Genomic DNA, 4,149 nt, shown 5'->3' on the forward strand with positions numbered 1-4,149 from the left:
AGATTCTTTGAAAACTCCAGGCATCTGGCACCTAAGTTCCAACGGAAAGATGAGCAAGGAAGCTCACACTGGGATGTCCACCCTATGGAGGCACTCTTCTCTGTGCAGAAATAAGGGATAATTTATACAGGCACCGTCATCAGATCTTTTTGTTAAGTAACCAGCCAATGCTAATTAAAAGCCCAAGCTGTCAAGAAGCGGAAATCTAAATACTTAATAGGATCCTAACATTTTTATTCTACTCTGATGAGATTCTGACATGGATGGATTCTGTCCAGAACTCAATAGCTTCCAATGTGCCTAAAACTTACTAACCTCATTTAAGGTGTGTGCGGTTGCAATTGCTAAAAAAGATGAATCAAAACAAAAGTTTGTTGTTAATATTCATTAGCAATAACACATAGCATCAAGATGTCGGACAGTGTTTATTACCATTTTCATGTAAACAAATAGTACACAAGACTTCGAAATATATTGATAAAAGCAAGGTCAAATAATTGCATATGGTCAATCTCCTAAACAAGGAGATAACATGTAACACTGTAACAGAACTCCTAGCTCTCCATTATGGGACTAAAATCCACTACATAGAATAATACTATTACTAACAATAATACTTACTCTCATTTGGTGGTTATAGCATATCTCTCCCCTGAATTACGATCAAACATGACAATTAGTTTCACAGTAAGAAACAAGACCGCAAATTTGACCAAATAGTTGAATATTGTTGATGTACTTGTAAAGCATGGCAAGGAGACAGAAACATGTGACTGATTGGTTTTATATCCTTTGGAAAAGGTTCAATTAAAAGAATAAAATTGAAGATCACAAAATTATTTAGCCAACCACAATAAGCTGTAAGCCTGTAAGTATGAGTCTTTGACATATTAATTGTCTTGGACAAAGAAACTTAGGATTCACCCTTAGCCCCTAGCCCAGTAGATAAACAATAAAATGGATAATAAACGAAAAAGATGTAACAAGACAAGCTAGAGCTGAGAATCATACCTATCGATGATGCTTAGAAGCTGTTTCCTGACATCCTGTGCTCTCCTTAAAGATCGAGACTGAACAAAGTTTTCGAAGCACCATGGTCCTGAGAAATTGTTCGCCTTCCAAGCCTCATAAACAGCAAGTAATGTAAGATGATCCCCCTCGGGTTGAAAAAACTTGGCCTTCTGATCTGCTTGTGCTTGTTTCTCATGAGGCCTGTAAAAGATGTTCCCAGTTTGAATCATTGCAATGATAGTTAAAATTTCCCTAAGAATCATACCATCAGTCACATACTTGACTACAGTATCAGGTTCAGTGCAATCCTCAAATCTGATTGCATATCCCACTTCCTCCCTCAAACGACAACCAAACTCCTCTGCAACTCCCTTTGCCACAGAAGTAGCAGCTACCCTACGAGGTTGAGTACATCCAATTTTACCTTTAGTTGTGTAACCAGCTTCAACCAGATACTGTGTCACTTGTGTTGTCTTTCCTGAACCTGTCTCTCCGATGACAACAAGCACCTGATTGTCATGAACAGCCTGAACTAGCTCTTTCTTCAATTTATAAATGGGCAGACTCTGCCTTTGTTCCTGGATGGAAAGCTTTGATCTTTGCCCAAAAGTCAGCGTCTTCCCATAAGCATCCTTCTTCCATTCAGGCATATCATAGCCAGATAAGCGAATACCCCTCAGCTCCTGGGCAAGATGCCTCTCACCTGTCTCTGGCATTGGATCCTTCCATGTATGATTGAGATTTTTTGGAATTGAATCAAGCATCGTTCACTGTTGCTGCTCTCTCACCTCTCTCTGCTCTTTTATGAGAGCAGACTGTAGTGCTGCAGCACGACTCAAAGACCCTCTGGATTCTTAAGGATCTTAACTGGTGACATATCAATAGAATACCGAGTTTGCCCATGCAAGAAAGCTGGTTCGTCTTCATTGAGCTCAATTTCAAGCTCTTCCTCTGCACCCTCTTCCTTATAAAGTAATCCATCCCCATCCTCATCATCAAACAATGGATTTTCCCTTGGATCCAGAACCCCTGCAGCCATGAGTTCACTACACCATATCAGGATATTAGCAACGCTATCAATTTTTACTTACCAGCACTTTTTTACCGTTGCAGGCTTAGTAACGCTTATTTAGCGTTGGATAGTGATGTAAGTATTAGTATAATTATTACAATTTCCAGAATTAATTTGTTACCCTTCTAAAATGTTGGTAATGTGTTGAAAAATTGAAGACCGGGAATACATTAGAAGCTTTGGGAGAGAGGGAAACGAAAAAATATTGCGCTCTTCTCACAAAATATATGTCAAACTCTCCACTCTAATTTTCAGGAACTCATAACAACTCAAACTCTCCCTTCTCTCTGAAGAAAAGCTAGGGTTTACCAACGCAGGTAAAATTAAACTCTTGACTATCTCTTTCTTTTCTTTGTTTACCCTCTCGACCTAAACGTTGCTTTGCTTCCCATCTCTCTGGTGAGCTCATCCTCTTTAATGGCCTCCTCAACAGTGCAACAGCTCCATCTTCTTCCGCAATCCTAATCCCTGAAAGACCAGTCCTACTAGTACGACTTTGATTTGAGCTCTGAGGATTCATCCTAAAAGCAGCATCCTCTGAGCTTTTCTTCATCGGAAGAAGATCCTTCCCGGTACTCTGATCCACATCCCTCATTGACAAACTCATCTTCTGTGCCAACATCGATATAACGTTCACAAACACTTCCTGATCTTGCTTCACGACATCTTTCGCATTCGCAACCCGTTTATTTGTCATTTGCGACACATGCACTAAACCTTCTTTTCTTCTAAAATCATTCAACTGAACAAAACATCCTATATTTATCACACTTGAAACCCTACCTACATAAACCTGAAACAATTCCGGCTCACCCAAATCACCTCTACCATTTCGCCGTTTCATGTAAACCTTCTATCATCTTCACTATTTACTCTCTTTCCATCATTCAAACTCTAATCCCCATCTCTACGCCTACTCCTCACTTCTATTTCAATCTCTCTCCAAACCCTTCACTCTCTCTTTACTATCCTCAACAACAACTCCAAAAACTTCCCATTCTCACCCATTTCCTCTATCTTCTCAATTCTACTAATTCCCAAAGGATAAAAAACATGAATTACGGTAAACAACTTACTAATAACATAATCTGGCATTTCTGCCCCATTATCTTTCAATTCCTTATCAAATTCACTCTCACTAGTTGAATATCTATCTAATTCTGTTACAAACTCAGCTAATACTTTTTACGCAAACCCTAAATCAGTTTCTAGCTCTATACAAATTTTGGATATAAGTGACAAGTATTCCAATTTCTTTAGACCAATGTTTCCAATTTCAGACGACATTGATAAAATAGTTGTATACAAAATCTAAGAATGTTTAATAACAAAATCAATTAGAGTTGAAATTAGGGTTTGTTTGCTTACCTGATTTGATGAAGTTAGACACACTCTAGAAACTGGTAAAGTCTTTCAGATAGAAATTTTGTTTTTTTCCCTCTTTTGACCACGTTTCTAACAAGGTTGTCCTTGAATAACTAATTTTGTCCTAAACACCCATCCACCGTCTCATTTAACTAGTAATTAATTCTAGTTAATTAAAATATAAACAAATATTTATTTGATTCTCTCTCTAGGAGTGAATTTTTTCGCCTAGCAAAACGAGGTTAATAATGTAGTTAGACTGATATATGTTAGCAGAGTGACGATATACTATGGTGTATTGTTTTTGCATTTGTTCAAACGGAATTTCTAATTTTTTGAGTTAAAATTCCTAAATCCTAATAAGACCATAACTTTATTAGGAAAGTTACCATTTTGGAGTCACATACTATTTTCTTTGATCGCAAGTTTCAAGTCCGTAAAGCTTCATCGAGAAAAAGGTTTTAAAGAAGAAGAATGAGAAAGAACAAGTGTTTTCGAAGCTTCCACTTGACATCGTCTTCGACATCCTATCAAGACTACCTCTCAAAACAATCTCACAACGTAGATGGGTATCCAAAACATGCAACATCACTATACTGCGTTTAGTAATCCTTGTGCCGCTTTTATTAGTTGTAACCACAAGTCTTACTTGATTGATCCTGAATGTTTTCGTAATCTCAAAAGACAGGCAACTGCATACA

At 37.7% G+C, this 4,149-nt stretch overlaps 1 pseudogene across 1 annotated transcript; it reads right to left on the minus strand.

Moving 5' to 3' along the window:
• Positions 1 to 401: 401 nt before the first annotated feature.
• LOC147518829 (putative pre-mRNA-splicing factor ATP-dependent RNA helicase DEAH5) lies at positions 402 to 3,701 on the minus strand (annotated as a pseudogene). The gene is made up of 3 exons (XR_015211891.1): positions 3,452 to 3,701; positions 1,012 to 2,057; positions 402 to 652 (listed from the first exon to the last, which is right to left on the minus strand). The product of XR_015211891.1 is annotated as a putative pre-mRNA-splicing factor ATP-dependent RNA helicase DEAH5 (transcript).
• Between the last annotated feature and the right edge of the window lie 448 nt (positions 3,702 to 4,149).

Source organism: Coptis chinensis, chromosome 2, assembly GCF_015680905.1.
Source record: "Coptis chinensis isolate HL-2020 chromosome 2, ASM1568090v1, whole genome shotgun sequence".
Lineage (NCBI taxonomy): Eukaryota > Viridiplantae > Streptophyta > Magnoliopsida > Ranunculales > Ranunculaceae > Coptis > Coptis chinensis.